General features: G+C 32.0%; 1 long non-coding RNA gene across 1 annotated transcript; it reads left to right on the top strand.

Annotated features, from left to right (window-relative positions):
• Positions 1–3,544: 3,544 nt before the first annotated feature.
• LOC146531698 (uncharacterized) lies at positions 3,545–4,749 on the top strand. Its single transcript, XR_014878808.1, has 2 exons — positions 3,545–4,207; positions 4,589–4,749. It is a non-coding gene; the product is annotated as an uncharacterized LOC146531698 (long non-coding RNA).
• Positions 4,750–19,437: the final 14,688 nt, after the last annotated feature.

Genomic DNA, 19,437 nt, shown 5'->3' with positions numbered 1-19,437 from the left:
CAGCTACTCTATCACTGTTGGAGATGATTGTTCCAGTTCGCGTTTTACTATTCCTCCAATCATATTTATAACTGGATTCAAATATTTTTGTTCATAATTTTGATTAAAAAATATTGGTGTCACGTATTTAATAAAAATATCTTATAAACTAGTAATATTGTGACTTATAGCTGTGCTTTCACTTTTAGTCCGCCATCCGAAACATAATATATATCTTAAATATCGAAAGGATGCATTGTAATTTACATTTTATATAAAAAATACTTATGCTATTATCAATATAAATATTATTACGTATATAATTTAAAAATAATTAACATAAATAGGGTGAACATTTTCAAATTCAAAAAATAAGGAAAAATCGTATACATCTAAAGTATACATAAAGATAAAGCTTTAGAAGAATAGCCTTTTGATAAGGAACAGTTGCAGAGCAGGACAGAGCGCGCTCTCGACGCGGACCACAATACTATTCTGATGTTCAATGTCCGACAGTCGTGACTCGTGGCTTATTGAAACTTGTTTGCAGGTGGCTTTTGAAAATGAAATAAGCACATAAACATACAGTAAAGGCTTCTTGAGGCTATTATTTCATTACATAATATACAAAATATTATTGAATAGATATAAGCAAAAACAATAACAATATCTCAAAATTTGAGCATGAAGTGAGGGGACGGACTATCTTCCCTGATCTTACACGGGATACAGTAACAAAAAGGAAGAAATTCTATATGTTTTTCATCAATGTGATGTAGCTACAATATTTATTTTTCTCCACTCCATCCATTTTCAATATTATGCTGAATCAAAAAAAAATTGTTATAGTCACAGCAGAGAAAACATTATATTTTGTTAAATTACAATGTATTCGATGCAGTTAAATATTTTAGATATAATTCTTAGTGAGGCCAGTCGTGGTGCAGGGGCACTAGCGTACCGATGTAAGCGCGATAGGCAAGAAATTCGTAAATTTCGGGAATCGAACCCACAACCATCATACACACTCATGGTCGCACTGTGCTAAAATCAATTAGATAATATTTGTTTTTATTTGTTTGCACCACGCTATCCGTGATGGTCCGACACAGCGCAGGGACAGACGAATTTCATTAAAAGCGGAAACATATCCGGCATCGGTCATCGCGTAACAAGCTGTGCGAGCGAGAGATAAACGAATTTTAAATCACGTGAAAAACTGTTCCAAATTAAGTTTCCATTAAGCTAGTAGCGTCTATAAAATAGCGATGTGAATTAACAATTTTTCATTCTAAAATTTTAATTATTATATATTGTAAATTTTATTCTTTTTAAATGAATCATGTATATTTTATAATGAAATTAATTTATTATCGCATCTTTCGCAAATAATCATTCCATCGTCGATTACCTTCTCTGTCAGATTTTATAGCGGAACCCATATCTAACAAGACCAGCGAAACGAGAACGTTTTTTTTAAATATTGAAATTTTTCATTATTAATATTATAATATGATGTACAAGTAAGGCCGGCGCAGCGACAAAACTTTAAACGCAACGGTTGTGGATTCAATTTCGTTCTCGTTTTGGTAACAAGACAAAACGGTGTTAAATTAAACAGCGTTAAGCTACAAAGAAATATGTACAGATAAGATATAAAAAATAATATTTTACAGAAATATTATCCTCTACACTTTCTATTAATTAGAGCAGTTTAATTAAATTATGGAAATTTGGTCGGAGCGGGGGCATCAATTCGACGACTCTTGTTTCTTGTTAATTTACGGCGCCAGAGACCCGTCTATTGTATAAAGCAAACACTACGGGGCCATGTAATCGAAATGGGAGTTGAATTAATATTTATTTTGAGTTGTAAAGCGATTGTTAACAGATTATTGGATAAGAAGTTAATCGATTGATTATAAGTCTTATGCTTTTGTATAGGTCTCCTTTTCAGCAGTAGCGTAGCAGTCATAATAGTATGTACCTATATAGTTATGAGTGAACAGAGTAAGTAAAAATTAGTAATAATTAATGGTTACAGAATGTTACATGTTGAATAGGCGTAAACATCGTATATTTCTTTGTATAACTAAATCCTTAAATCAATGTTCGTACTACTACGAAACGATCGAAACTATTATTAAAAATCATATTTTACTTTGCTGAAAATGATTTTATGTAAAAAAATCTTATAAATTTCATAAACAAAGAGCCTTTATAAAATCAACATCTATCGTTATTGTTATTTTTCAATTTCTGTAACAGAGTTGTTGTTATGATATATCTTTATAAAGGGGAAATAACTCCGTAATACGCAAAAATTACAAAATAATATTTTTCTCAGAAAGGGTTTTTAGCTGAATTTCCGAATAAGAATAAGATTTTCTTTGTTGTTAAATTTACTTTTCCATTCTATTAACGGTAAATTTTACAATACTGTTTGTTCTTTATAATTGGAAACCGCTTTTCCGCTTATGAATATAAGTGAAATCATCATCAGTTTCCAGTTATTCTTCTGAAATTAGCAATAAAACTGGTAAGGTTTCGCTTTTCTAAATATGCAAAATTATAGATGCATAAAACTCATTCTTTCAGACCAAGAAGCCAAGTCTGTCTGTACTAATGAACCTCCACTAGCCTTACAATATGAAACGAATGTTATTTCTCTACAAAAGTATATATTTTAGAATCGTATATTCCAATTAATAATTATTTATTGGAAGTCGCACCGTTACCATTTTTTTCAATAGTAAAATTTTTTAGGAAGCAAACAGTCCTGTCCTTCATTTTACACAATTAATAACACACTACGTCCACATACAACTACCCACTATCAAATAAATATTTACTAACATTTGATTAGTGAGCATAACGCTCCTAACGCTTTACAAATACAAAATGTATTTATGTAAAATATTTCAAATAAAATAATAAATTCATTTCAAATGAAGTATTTAAAATAAAAATAAATTAGATGCATTTTATATATGTATTTTAAATCCTTATATTGCAGATAATTAAAAAACTACAAACAAATAAAAAACATCTACTCAATACTGATAATAATGAAACAAAAAGGAAAACAAGCGAGCTTTTAAATTACCACACATATATTCCCTACTTCCACAGCTAATGCGCAAATCGTGTTAGACTGAGTTATCTCAATGTTCTCTTTTACATTTTTATTCTTCTGAGTCGGGACATCACGAGTTTGTGTTACATATTACTCTGAGGACATGTGGAATTTAAAATTTATTCCCTTTACGTTCAAAGAACTTAATTTAAGATTGTTTTCTACACTATGTTTTTTAAGTCTTTGGGAAAATTCGGGAAAAAATATTTAGCCCGTAAAATTAAATGGGATTTTTAGTTTCGCCATTTAGCAGGTAGAGTCAGGATACAGCAGCGAGCAAATAAATTGCAAGCGAAATAATAGTATTCATGTTTGCGGTATACACATTAATAATTACCTTAGTTACACATAGGAATAAATTTCCTCATAATATTATAAAAGAAGTTAAGTAAGCGTTTGTAATTATGCTGTTTTTGATAAGGTCTTTTAAGGGGGTGGTAGGGTTTTGAGGGTTCAAAAAAAGTGAATTTTTTTTATTGCATATTATGAAAGTATAGTAACTCAAGAATGTTGTCTGTTAATAGGAAGTCAATCGAAGCAAAACTCACAAAGATATAGCTTTGGAAGTAGGTGTGTCTCGAACGACTACCTGAGCTGTTTCTAAATCTCTTTTGTTATTGTCCCTAAGCAATTTACAGAAAAGTCTTAGACAGGGTCGTTGTAACGGTACCTGGTGTTGCTTCATTTTCGAAGCAGACGCGGAGTGTAACAATTGTGTTGTATTTTCTTACTCTATTTCGTTGTGATATTTTTGTTGTTCGCAAAATGCCGAGAAAAGTTTCCAGAGAGTGTAGAAAGGAGACTGGTAAAAAGTTGTATCAAGCTAAAAAAATTGTTCCTACGCATAAACGAAGAAACGATGAAACGCTGTAAAGCTTATTTAACCTTCCTAGAAGAGATGCGAATCTGTACTGGTCCAAGTTGTCATGGATGGGCGCTTCTAACCGACGATATTCGAATGAACAGAGCAGATGAGCGAGCAGCTGAAACCGCTAAAAATGATAGAATTCGCCGCAGACTTGATTAAAAAGATGCTTTGGACATTCTTGACGAAAGTTCTATACTCTATGGTCCCGGCATTGATGATTCTATGTGAGTAAAATAAAAAATAAATAGCTTACTAAGTTTTATCAGGGTCTTTTCGCTACGAAAATCTTTAAACGCGTTTTTCTCAAATCGATGTTTTTTGAGTCGGTGCCCTCTGTATCTCAAAATCTATTCAACCGATCGTTCTCAATTTTTTTACAGTATTTCCTTACATAATTTATGAGGTAACCCTGTTGAGATTTTTTCGTTTTTGATTTTATTTTTTTTATTATTAAAAACAATAGTCATGAATTTAGGCCAAAAATCAGTATTTTCACTTTCAAGTCTTGTAAAAAGTTCAAAAATTTTAATAAAATGGAAAAACTCGACAGAGATACCTAGAGGGACATAAAAATTAAAAGAAAAACTTTGGTTATTTCATTTCAGATGATCCAGTGCTGAGGTATGACGTGCACCGCAAAATGTATTTTTTCTGAGGCGCCTGCGAAAAATTGCTACCGTTCGGTCAATTTTCAATATTTTTCAACCAATATTTCACAGAATATAGTTCAATTACTACTCTTTAATATACAATAATCAGAAATAAATTTACTTTCACTGTACGCCCCAAAAAAAAATCTGTAAAAACCTGTTTATTTCTGCCTTCAAAACCCTACCCCCCCCTTAAGATAAACATTAATTAATTATCTGTTATTAAATAACGTTATATAATAACTGTGTACAAAGAACGTCCCTAATTAATGAAGTAATAAAATGAAGGTAAATAAGGGTTTTAATTAGATGATGTTCTTTATTCACCGAAGATTAATTATATTTAGAATTTTAGTAAAATTTAGAAGTCTTATAATTTTTATCAAAATACCTGATACTATAGCGTTCGCTATTACATTTAATAATACATTATATTATATAAAATGTTACAAATACTAATGGATTTATTCATCTAATTCATAAATAAAACTGGTCAAGAGCGAGTCGGTCGCCCAGCGAGGGTTCCGTAACAATTTTAAGTAGCAGGTACATGGGCATGTATTTTCTTAGCATAAAATGAACTACAAATATACTAGCCTCGCCTAAACTATTCTTGTTAGAGTAAAGAATCCGAAAATCAGCACGTGATGTTGCTTTCTATACAAAATAATGAAAATGTTATGACTTTTCATCAAATCACTTTTTGCGCACAATTAAATACGCAAAGTGAACTAAACTAAAAAAGAAACAAGCAATAACTTGTTATTAAATCATTACAAAACAAAGAAATTGGAGTCAAAAGCACTGCATAAAATCAATTAACGGCAGTCACGGAGCGACATCAACCATTCTTCGAGCTTAACGACTGTTCCATTATGCTGGTAGGTTCGCATGAATTGGACTCGCATAATATGTATGCACATTAAACAATGCTGTATAAAATTAGTATTCAATATTAACATTTTTTATTTTTTAGCTTCGCACTTTACAAGGGTAGGCAAAGAGATATTGGGAACCTATTTTTTTTTATGGAAAAAGGACAAGGCAAACGACCGCCGATCCCGTGCAGCACCAGAGGAGTTACATGTGCGTTGCCGGCCTTTGAGGTGGAATTGACGCGCTTTTTGAAGGTACCCATATCGTACTGACCTGGAAACACTGTCTAGTTTTTAACCGATCTCAATTCGTCGGAATTTTTTTCTATTCCGGAATCTTTTCTCGAGTGGGAATTGAACCCACAGCCAGTCCCGTTTACAGTCCAATCGGCCTCACTGCTATTTATAATTAGTCATACATAATCTATAATTATAAGTTATTTTTATGGTATTCGAATATTGTCATTATTGTATGAGACTAATAATTACTTAGCAAACCAATTAATGGCAATTTGAGATATATTCAAACAGCATTATATATTCATATACTGCTAACATCTGTTTTAGATAACAAATAATCAGTAACCGTACCACGCAAAGACGACAGGTACATACGGGCAGTCTAAAGCAATTAGTACGTCCGATAGAAGCTCGTCCAGGGTAGTATTTGTGAGAGCGATCAAGCAAATCTAATAAGACACTGTCGTGTGCCGCACCTCGGCCTAGATTCTGAATAAACTTTACTCTTGAGTTGTCTATAGTTCTTGTCTTGTCTATAGGACTTAGAGATAAATCCCATATGTATAAATATATTGCCCACGCTTGAAATTTATTTTGTACATTTGTATTTATTGCTATTTTGTTTCAGTGGCACAGCGTGTGAGTAAACGCGACGGTTGTGGACGCGCGGAAATGAATTTTTAATTTCTCTGGCGCATATGTCATGAAAATTGAGCGGTAAGTGGAGTAAGCAGTATCTTAACACCAGGTTCTTTCTACAGGTGAAACTGTTATACATGTATCAAAATTACTTTTAATTACATCATTGGACCAGAAAAACTAAGTGTTTTATTAGGTGTGTTTTAGGAAAGATAAATCAATCACGTATGCGTCGATCTGTGTATGAGAAAAACGTTTTGAAATAACATTTTTTTTCCTTTCTTTAGCAATTGCCACTCCAGTGACGTGACTTTGATAAATTATTTGCTTACACACCTATTCAGAATACCTTTTCTCACTGGTCGTATAAGTGTCGCACATCAAAGTTATAATTTTTTAACAATTAGAATAATTTTTTTGACGTGATGTTATTTCGTACTATATATAATACGTACCTAATGTACGTTATCAAAAATTGAGTACCTATATAGGCAGGCTCAGTTATCTCAAAAATTATAGTAAATAGTTCTACAGCACTACAAATATTTCACAGATACTGCATAATAAATGTAATAACCGCTAAGTGAACAACAAATTGCATGAAGATAGATTTTGTAGAATTAATTAAAGTTGAAATGCGAATGCGACTGTCGCAAAGTGCTCCTTTTATATAAATTGCGCTTTGCAAAGCTAAAAGATCTCGCTCCAGTCAGTTGTTATAAAATTATTATAGTATCTTGGTAATCTCAGGCAAGCAATATCTATAAATAGAATAATTGTTTATATATAGTAGACACGCTGTGACTCGAACACTAGGTTCCACAGGAATACAGCGTGGAGCTGAAAATTAAATAGATGTTAGTAACAGTTAATTTCTTCTTCCGAATACAAATTCTACTCTCTCTCTCTATAACTTCCCCGATTGAACCCATAATCATTCCAATTTCAGATCAGGAGACTACGACTATGCCACGACTGAGGACGATGACGAATGAAATATTTAATTTGTTTTTCAGTATGGCTAGTTGACATAAATATAATAAATTTAAAACATCAACTATCAAAGTCTAACCTATAGACATTATCTACAACAGTTCAATAGAAAAGTGTTTATCATCACATTTTTATAAGAAAATTCCGAAATATGGAATGTCGTCCTTATTTCTTTGCCGTTTGTATGCAATCCCTTTGTGTAATAAAATTATTTTATACTGAATGAATATTGAATCTACTTGAATCTTAAGGAAACTTCTATTTGCGAAATTCACGTCTCATAAAAACAATATTCTTCTATATAAACATATTCTTTTACTTTTTGCTTAAACATACCGTACTCGTAAACATACCTTACTCAAAATAGTCATTTATGAAAAAGATTTTAAGTTCGAGTTGTATGTGATTTAATTGTATATTTTTATTCTTGAAACAAAAATATTTATGGCTGACAATGGAATGCAAATTTATTCTTGAAGGAAAAATATAAAATAAATATTGTATTTTTTGAATTCAGTTTGGCTTGTTTAACTTGCATAATAAGACGGAGGCCGTTTAATCAATGTGAGGGAGAGAATTTTCTTGTACATAAAGTATCTGTTATTGTTAAAGACCTCTGTTGTTCATTATGTAATGTTTGTTATATATTATAGGCAGAACAGTTACCATATTATACAGTTTGTAGTACAGACTAAATATATTTAAAAATAATTTACTAGAAAGAATTAACCCATTTAGACCCATACTCAAACTAGCGGTAAATAAAAAGTTTTTTAGGTAATAATTGATAGATATCGATGTAAGAAAATAAAAAACGTAAAAAAAAATATATTTTTTTTTATTTAAATATAAAAAGAATGCCGTCCTTAAATGGGGCCATGTAGTATGTAAATTTTCGAAATTATTTTTGCGATACGAAATGTTTTATAGCACTTTTTACACTATCAACGCGTTTTTTTATGGCACATTGCACGTCTCAGTTGCTAACAAAATTTTTGGGAGTAGTAGTCTACCCCGTGTTGCTGCAGACTGGGTACTGCAGAAGCTGCTGGTCGCATAAATGCGTTGATGTTTTCGTCTCTTAAATAGTGACGAGCGATGTAACGAAAAAATCAAGCTAATCTATTCTGTTTATATTGGTTAGCAAGTGCAAGTGCCGTGAATTTGCAACAGCAAGATCCTATGTATGTGTGGATAAAACCCACCACAATTTTTTGCCGTACAGCATTGCTATATAGGTAAAAAGATTGATCAGCCTGATCAACCCTGCCCATACCACACTGTAAACCGCACTAATAAAATTTGGTTAACTTGTTAAAAGCAGTAATCAAAATCGGCTCGGTTTTTCTTTTCATATCCTTTACTGCTGAGTTTCATCTTAATCTTAACAATTCTTAAATTTTTCAAGACGACCTTGTATATTAGTCGTAGTTGGATCACTTTTACACCAACGGGGTTGCTCAAGATTACAGTTCCTCTACGTCTCTTAGCAAAAGGTTGATAATACTACTGTCTCAATTTTAGTAAGCAGGCAGATTAGCAGTGCTTCTTATATTGTTATCATCTCCTTCTTCGTCGATTACCAAACCTGGTTCTAGAGGCAGCGCAACTATATATACCTCTCCGAAGTCTTTTTTTTAATAATTACATCTGCGATTGCTTCTTGAAGACCCTTATATTCATTGTGACCGCTAAATATCCTAAGAGTCTTTATGAACTTTGGATGGACATGCGTATAAAAACTTAAAAATTTACCTCTGATGTTCCCATTGGCCCCAATTGGGTACAGCACCGTAAAAGTTGAATTTGTCCTATTACGACTCTTCTTTTCTAATCAAATGTAATTATATTACATAGAATACTAAGTACTTAAGTATGTTTTGTACCAAAACAAATGTATTTAGAAGAAAAAGTTAAAAATAGAAATACTTACATTTTGCCTTCACAGATTTCGTGAAACAGCTTTACAAAAGGCACGAAATGAACGATTGTAAAAATTTTTTAATTGGATTTTACGGCTACAACATAAGGATATACTACTTATCTTTACAATTCTAGACATAAACTGCATAAAAATAAAAATATAAAAAAAAACAAGGGTACTATTGTATTTGGGCACGGCGGGTCTATATAGCCATATAGACCCGCCTAAGACTAGAAAATAAATATAAACGTTTTTAAATTTTGCTCATTAAATATAGCGCTATATATGTATATATATAACTAGCAGACCCGCGAACTTCGTATCGCCTAACAGTCGATTTTTTTTTATTCTGCTATTAGCGACACCGGGTCAGCTAGTAAGATAAAAAAAATAAAAACTTAAATCATTTTTAATTCTTATAATATTCATTAAAAATTATAATAAAAATAACAATTTCCGATATCTTATTATGATGCCTACTTATTATATTTTATTTTATTTTTACTTATTCTAAATTCAGTTTCATTTTCATTGTAGTACTTTATGATACACGTTATTTTTTGTTTGGTTATCTGGCGCGTAAACAAACAGAGCAGATGGTTTTCCAACACGGGTACAGGCAACATACAACAGACCATGCGAGAAACATGAGTTTTCTATGTTAATACCACAAACACTTAATAACTGCCCCTGGGATTTGTTTATAGTCATTGCGAAAGCAAGCCGTACTGGAAACTGTAGTCTTTTAAGCTCGAATGGTATGTCAATCTTTCCTTATAAGAACAGCTAAGGAGTGGAACTCCCTGCCTGCTCAACTCCCCGTTCCCCTCAAGTTCCCCGTTAAATATAACCTGACCGTCTTCAAGGAAAGAGTGAATAGGCATTTTCTGGGTAAGCATGCTCCACCATCGTTCGCATCGTCAATTACCACCAGGTGAGATAGCGGACAAATGCTTACTCATCTTCAATAAAAAAAAAAAAAAAAAAAAATCGAAATCATTGGGATGCCCCGCATCATCAAAAAGTCTTCTCCTTTATACTTTCCTTTTAATATGATTGCTTCTATTCGTTATTCATTATTTTTATCGCTAATCGTGTGCCGTTACAAAGTTTCAGTTGGTTAATATTTCGCAACATTATAACTACACATTCAAGCTTTAATTGAAGTCTGTGAGGCGGCAATCCTGGCAAATAAAGTGAGTTTAAAAATTCCAGTGGATAATTCACGACATCATCTTCATTAGTTGCCGTATCAACTGATGATAATATATCTTCATTACGCCAGGAATTCCATCTTGGAAATTGAAAATAAATTATTTACATCAGCAGCGAGTAAAGCTCTTTCGCTCAACCAATCATGGAATAAATATGTTTCAGCAACATTTGGAAGCACTTTATGAATGAGTTAATCTTTTGATTACGTTAACTGACAAAAACGATCAGGAAAGGTGATGCAGCCAGTCAGCGCATATATAGGAAGTTTGCCATTACCAATATCAATGAGTTGTTTAGAGAATATGTCTCCAGATTGATCATTTTACAACATGACACGCATATTCTTGCTTTAATGTAATACCTTGACATGTTTCCACAATTTCGAGGACTTTAAACATGAATTCAGTTCATCAGCTTGCATTGAACGTGGAACCACTGGCAATCCTCCTCCTTATAATAAAATCATTGCGCCACCAAATTGATGTGCATACTGAGTTTTTACAATAACCTTACAATATTGGCAAGCTGAGTTTATAGATCCAATAGCAACACAGCTGTAGGCACTGCTGGCATTAATTGATATATCGTAACAAAAAGCAGCTCGATTCAAATTTGCACCATTATCAGACAACTGTCGTGCTCACGTTTATTGCAATCTTCACGTTCTGGGAGTATGATTAGATTCTTCTGCCTAAATTTGTCCACCGCCTTATAGAAGGCATATTTAGTAAGTCAGAAATACACAATACTTTAATAATATTATAGAAATTTGTGGCTTTTAGATTTAATAATATAGATGCACAAAGAGACGTTTACATTTTAAGTGACATTTCGCCATAGAAATATTGACAAATATTGACATTAATAGATTGAGATCCCAAGGCCCCCAGACCTACATGATTTTAACAAAGCTGAAATTTTGAGAATTGATAGTCTAATATGTACTTAAGACTGTATACATACTCTCTAACTTAAAAAACCTTCAGAGATAGTGCCAACTTAAAGCACACTTCCAGTTGCGTTAAAGTAGAAAGTCTCTTTTTTTTTTCATTTATTTATGTACCACACAAGAAAGAAAGTACAGAAAACTTATGATAACAGAAAAAATGTGGATAACTTGTCTCTAATAGAGATCTCTACCAGAAACCCTTGAATGTAGGGGATGTTAAAAGAAATGATTCGGGTGCGGTATTTTAATATAATGTTAATAATAATAATAATAATAAACCTACATACAAATATACATAATATAAATCAATATAATATAACTACATAAATATATACAATGACATAAAAGAGTTGAAACAGAAAAAGAAAATTAATAAAAAAAAAGACAAAGCGACTACTAAAGATTCTAATTGAGATTAAGAAATGTTGTTTTAATTTGATTTTAAAAGTATTTAGAGATGGATTGCCTGACAGTATAGAGATAGGTAGTGAGTTCCATAGTATTAAATATAGGGCACTCAAGCTTTCTTAGAGTTACACATGAGCGTACAGGTCTTTCACTTGGAAGTGTCAATTTAAAACGCTCCCTTAAGTAAGGAAGAGAGTTTTTATATATGTTTTAAAGTAAAAAATGTATATTTCACATTCTTTCACGTGGACCTTTACTTCTGCCAGACGTAATAAAGGTTCTTTAGAATTGGGGCAAATTACATTAAAGCAAATCTAAAATTTTAAATGTATTATTTACGGACTATTTCAAGAACCCTCTAGCCCCAGACCCTAAGCAACCAGATCCATCCGATGACCTTATAATTTTCCCAGAAAGAGATATACCGTTATTTTTCTCCACCTCTGAAAGGATCCCATTTTCAAGTTAGTGAGTAAGCATACTTGTCTTAACTACATGTAAGACTAATAGTCCTCAAAATTTCACCTTTGCTAAAATGACGTCGGTCTGGCAGCTCTGGGTTCTTGGGCTATAATATTTACACGATACTAACGTCACTCAATTGTTTTGCCTTCCAGGAATCCAGCTACTAACATTTAAACTTTATAGTAGGGTATTAAAGTCCAAATTGACTTTTAAGTAGATATTAATACGAATCTTTTGTATGGGAATATAGAAAAGTCATGTTTTTGGACCTTTTCTGGTTTTTTTTTATTTTTTTCTCTTCGTTAAAACTATCCTCGTACTTCAAGGAATATTATAAAAAAAGAATTAGCGAAATCGGTTCAGCTGCTCTCGAGATTTGCGCTTAGCAACACATTCAGCGATTAATTTTTATAAAAAAGAAGATATTTCGTATATTTTTTTTGATATTATAAAATTACTTTTGCCTCGTTCCAAGTGAGGTAATGAAAATAATAAATATTTCATTTCTTCGAGTAGGAATCGAACCCAGAACCTGTCGTGTATATAGTGCCGTGCTTGTGCCACTGCGCCACAACGGGCCTCAAAATTATAAGAATTTAATTTTTTTTATCTGTGATACACATATATGTTACCGATTTATGGATATTCTTTTTAAATTTTATTTAATTTGTATATATTTATTAAAAATATTTACTTAAATTTATATCATTTGGTGTTGAACCATTTTAAATAATAATTATGGTATTACGTAAACGTCAAAACAAATGTTTATTACGTAGAATAATTTATTTTAAGACGACTGACGAATTATATGTAATAAAGTTTAGCTGGGTTTCACATTGGATCCATTTTTTTTTATGTCAACAGAAAATGCTCATCACGTTGAATAACTTTTCCTAATTCGTTGTATTGATATCTCTTATAGATTAGGCGGGCTGCTAGGGTCTCACATCAGGTATTCGGACTATCAAAATAAATTATAGCCTATATGTTGCCGAAGACTAATAGCTATGCAACAAAAGAAGTTTCATTTAAATCTGTCCAGTAGTTTTTGAGTTAGAGTCACAACAGACAGACAGACAAGAATTCCAAAAATCATATTTTTACCTTCTATTAGTTGTATTGAGTCCCCCTGAAGTGTTTTTTTTAGTTTATATTCAATGTACAGATTTTACCCCCTTTACAGTTTTATTATATATATAGATTATATGGTAATATTATAATTAATTCATGTTAATTAAGCTAAATGCTCCCTTACGTCTTGTCATATAAATAATCCAGTGATTTCATTACACGTTGGTCTGATTAGTTTGCATTAGAGCACGTCTAGCGAGCGACAAGGCTTAGTTGAGGTTGTCAGTAGCATTTAATTAACTTGAATATTAACTTGACCTTTCGTAACATAACGTTGTATTCAGAATATAATACATAATAGAATTAAAAACTATTTTATGTAGTTTTAACTCCTAAATGTAAATCAGGAAATATTTCAAAGTGCATTGCTAGTGCGATTCTTCCATTTCTATTTTCGGACAACAAAAAAATACTTTTTTATTGTAAGAATAAAAAATCGTTATATTTACATAATCCTAATAATTTAATTAATCCAAGATCATCGCCAAATTATAAAGAAAACATTTATGATGAAAAAACCAGCAACAAGCAAGCCTGAATTTCAGAAAAAGCTTGCGACCCCCAAATTTTGTGCGGAACATATCTTACTTCAAGTCTCAATTAGAATGAAAGGAACTCAAACATCATGTGTGGCAAGCTTCGCCTAAACTGGCAATTCCTCAAAAAAAAAACCTTATAAATCTTGTTTTTATTCTTTTATTTATATTATAGCAATAAATAATTGGTATTAATTATTAACACAAATCCATATTGGCCTTACCTATCCATAGGCGACGTCACCCTTCATAGAAATCTGCGGATTCAAGCAAGCATGAATAGATGCAGCGCTTGGTCCGTACAGTCTCTGACATGTACTCGTTAAGACAAGATCCCAATCAAGATTTAGAGGCTGAACGGATTTCAATCTACATTAATTAATTAGGATAATTGGTAAGACTTTTATTTATTGTTTGATTATATTGTTTAAATTTGGAGCAATTTATATTAACAAAAATATTATCTTCTTTCTCTGTGTAGTTAAATGTAATATTTATCCCATATTTAGTGTCTGTTCTATTGAAGTACAATACGAGTACGTAAGATAGAACTGATCAACTATTCTAAAGTGATGCAGACTTAAATATTACTTAAGTTACGGCTATTTCACAAACATTATGTAACAATATGCAGTCATGAATGTAGAACATTTTTCTGGTAGAGAAGCATTATATTTCAATAGTAGAATATGTCAGCGCTCTTGCCACCATTCCACCCGAACATGACTCGCATGTCAGGTAAAAGTTTGCTTTGAAATAGATTTCTTTTAGGTACTTTATTTTAACCTACTACTATTTACTACCATACATTCTACTTCATAACGTTGATTGACGTTAAAATTCAAAATGCCTTATATGGTAGGCAACTTGCTTTGAAATTCTTAAAAAATCTTTTTTCTTGTATTTTTTTCTTGTTATTTTAGATTTTATTACAATTGGTGGGATTCAAAACAAAACTAGAATATTACTAAAAATGTAAGCTTTACTACAAATTACGATAGGCGTAAAGTATTTGAAGGGTAGCGGTAAAAAAATATATATTTTACTGTGTGTAACTTGTACGCGCCTATAGAACATGGATAGAATAGATTTATATCTAAATCTGAAAGGATATTAATTTATTGCACATATTTCAATAAGTGCCACACTATGCCATACGTTTACATATCGACAATTAGTTAATTAGGAGCTTCACTCAATGGACCTAATAAATCAATTTAACTTAATGAACGTCAACCAAGCGTTATTTGAATGCCATTATATTCGATGCTCATACAAAACAATCTGTTAAATAGCAGGAAGCGCCCGAGGCTGAGTGTGGAATCCAAAACTTAGGCATTAAGAGATACGTATACGAATTTCATTACTCTGAAAGAGGGATTAACCCTCGGTAAATGGACGGCGAGCCCGGTCTTTGAGTTGACGCTTTAATAGGTGAAGAAAACGCCTCGCCCAATCAGCTAATTGAATTACGTATTTCATTCAAGAGGCACGGGTTCAAATCCAGCTACGATCAAATTTTTATACGTTTCTATAAAAGTATTACCGTAGTATTACGTAAGTGTGGAATAACGCTTCCTATATCTTATAAAACAAAGTCGCTTTCTGTGTCTGTCTGAACTTTCTAACTCTTCTTCTTCTAAACCACCCAACGGATTTGGATGCGTTTTTCACCATTAGGTCGAGTATTTCTCAGGGAAGGTTTATATATAGTTTATTATTTGTACATTCTTATGTAAATTAACATAAATACGATAAATGTGTATAAAGTCCTACCCGTTGAGACACTTTCGCGCATGCGCTGCTTTAATGGTAAGTACTACATGAAAAAAATGTAGTGGAGTATTGTTCCTCTTAATAAGATCTAAAAAAAAGTCCGCGAGAGCATATTCGTATCTTTTAAGAATAACGTGTAGTGATCATATTTCTGTCTAAAAATAATAATTTCTATATATTTTTTATTGTGAGGGATATTTCTCCATAATGGTATTAATCCTTATCCTATAAAATACTTTATTAAATTTCTACGTTAAACGAAGATAAAATTTGCTTTTTAAACTATTTCAAAATTGCGAATAGTTTTAGAGAAAAACGCATTTAATTATTGACACATCACGCCGTTCACACATCAACTGTATCGAGTCAAGTTTCACTTATCCCTTACTCTCAGCATATAAATAAGTATATTAGTTACGTTGGCCATTTAATGTACATCAAAACTGTCTTTTCTGTTTTTCATTTTAATAAGTACTTTAGAAGTTGTTACAATATCAAAAAATCCTTGCTGCGAAACGCACCTCGCGACGTTATGCTTATACAAGCGAGTCCGCTGCGCCCGCCTGCCTTACACGCATCGGTGGTTCAGTGGTAGAATGCTCGCCTGCCACGCGGGCGGCCCGGGTTCAATTCCCGGCCAATGCATTCTATTTAATTTTCGTCACAGGCAGCCACGTAGTGCTTGCTTTTCATCAGGGACAGAATACCCTCTTCAGCATTAACCACAAGCTCGAAAAAAAAAACCCGCCTGCCTTTATAGCAACGAAGATTTAGATGCGTTTGCACGTATTGGATAATTCGAGTTGAATGTATTATTTAATGTCATTTAACTATCTAAAAATAGTAATTTAAATATATTTTAATAAGAACTTGAAAAGATTAGTATCACAGATATAAAATTACGGTACCTACTAAAAAATCCTTGCTGTGTAAAACAATTGGAAAATCCTTATTGAAACTACGAAAATGTGGGTTGCATTAGGGTTTAATTAATTTTCACATTATCTTAAGTGATTTGCAAACATACATTATATCAATAATCCGGTAGTAAAAGCGGGCGAAGCCGCAATAGGGTCGCTAGTTAAAAATATGAAAAAGTAAATACTTTAAACCACTACCATAGTTATATCAAAATATATTATATTCATAGTACGACAATAACAAAATGCTTAAACAGTTAATACCTGTCGTGATAGATGTCATACATCGATTCGAGCGAGCACAACGCAGTTTTAAACGCTTGCGGTCGGTGCACAGCTCACACTACTCGTACGATTTGAGCCTGAAATTCGGCAAAGTGCCCTCAACGCTGCCCATTCATTTGGCCGTTCCAATAAAAGGGAGCTTTTAACTGCAGCTAATTGATGCTCACGCGGACAGATTACAGAGTGGCTTGCTCATTTACCACAGATCACAGTTCAGGGAGAAATCATAAAGGTTATAGTGTGGTATTTGAAGCGCAAAATTTTTAATCATCCTGTAATTTCATACAAATATAAATAGTTTTTACCATGGCTTAGTTAGAAGTAATTTAATACTTTTGTGAAGTGCAAGAACGTCTTGTTAATCTTAAAATATATCATTATTATCTCTGGGCCCTTCTCGTCGTCATAGCCTTCACAGGGTGTTTGATTAACGATCGGTATTAATTACGTCCACAATCCCTACACAAATACCGTCGTCTCAGAAATCCTTCTTATTAATGTCAGTCATTCACGACTATAATCATAGTATACATAGCGTTTTACCTTCATTTATTTATTAATAATTTGGAAATTCAAACGATCCCAACTGGTATCCGATTATATGAAATGCTAGATATCAGCTATGATTAATAGATATTGAAATTTGAAGAAGATATTTTAATGTATTTCAAATTTATCAAATAAATATCTTTATATGCATCATAGAGATCTTTGATGACATTTAGTTATTCGATTGAAAATATTAGTCGAGAGAGTAGGTTTAGTTTGGTTGGAGTTAAATACTTCGTGTTAATATTTAATATTCAACTGTTACTCGTTAGGTTTTGTAACCAATTGAAAATTGTGAAAGAACATATCGTACTCTACTATGAATGGATTGTTCTGACCGAATTGAGGTGAGATTCGGATATGAAAATCATATTTGGTATTCATAGGTTAGTGTCATTCGCAAATACCCCACGGACAGTAGAGCCTCGTGTTCCAGTCCTTTACTTGAGTTAGCACGTTATATATATCCTTCCGATGAATCTGACATCCTTTGTCTCATTTGTGAGGGAGTTTTATTCATGCACTTAATATTGTTTCCGACTGAATTGTAATATTTCCAATAAGTATCCATTCGTCGATTTACATTATCTTGTGAACATTTTCATATTGAATATAACTTACGACGGTATTCCCTCTGCTTCTTGATATGTATTTTATTGGTTTTCTAAATGTTATTTTATATACTTGAATATGGTTTGTTCTATTTAGAATAAAGGTTCGATTTAATAAAAGTGTATTTTTCATTTATCTATATTAGACCAAGTGGAAAAGTATTAACTGCAGAAAGAAGAGGCAACATCTGATTGATTTTTCTATTGACTACAAAAAAAGTATACACTGACACAATTTTTATATCTATCTTTACCTATTATTTTTTCCCTATTGCTTAGTAAATTATTAATTGTGTAGTAAATTATATATTCCCTATATAATAGGTACATATTATCTTATACTGAAAGTAAATTTCTTTATAAAAATAATAAAAGAACGTTATATATTCTGATCGCAAATATCTAACAGTAAACGGTAATGTCTACATAATTAATTAAGTATGTCTACAGATCATTCTAATGAGACCCTTAAAGAAATTACAAATCAGCTTTTCAATATTTACAGAGTTTGGATAATTCGAACATAGTAATTAAATGAAAAACTTATTATAATACAATTAAATATTATGTTTATTTTACAATTAAATATACAGTCTGTACTATGTTTGGTCATGCACCAAAATACATTACCCTAATTAGTTCTATTCCACAGAACTTAGTAATCTGGGATTATCCCTCAACGTTTAAAGCGTGTCAAATATATTACGAGACAGCGTCGTTCCTATCAAAAGTTTGCGGTGTTATCTGGTGTAAAAGGAATTCCTATACGTACTATACGACATCTCTGTCACCTAGGTTCTTGGAATGTTACAAAATATTTCTATACGTATTATATTTATAAAAAGATAATTTTACTATCATTTTCTTTTTTATTAGATTTAATTTAACAAAACATTTACTTAAGTTATTTTTAAGCAAATATTTTATCAACTTCACGCTGTATCCTGCACTCAGCAGGGTATGCAGAGGGATCCTAGTGTTAAATTCCCCGTTTCCCACTTTCCGTCATATTTCGTTTAAACAAATAAAATATTAAAATAAAAGGTACTTTGAAATTGAGCATGAGAAAAGTTCTCAACGCCTCTTTGGACGAAACAACATTATGACTTTAGTAAGAACAGTCAATAAGTGAACAAGGTGTTGAAAAAGTTGAAGACTGAAAACCAACTCTCAACGCGAAATGGAAGAATTTTGGGCGCTTTGAAAATATTTCGTTTGTAGATCCGTTATACTTGCTTTTTTTCTAATAGTATATGAAAATTAAGCTTGTATTCTCTGGCTTGAA

The sequence above is a fragment of the Heliconius melpomene genome, chromosome 15, assembly GCF_056956725.1.
Source record: "Heliconius melpomene rosina isolate 202511_hmr_F chromosome 15, ASM5695672v1, whole genome shotgun sequence".
NCBI classification, from domain to species: Eukaryota; Metazoa; Arthropoda; class Insecta; order Lepidoptera; family Nymphalidae; genus Heliconius; species Heliconius melpomene.
Note: the sequence above shows the minus strand (reverse complement) of the source record. Positions and strands in the feature narration are given on the sequence as shown.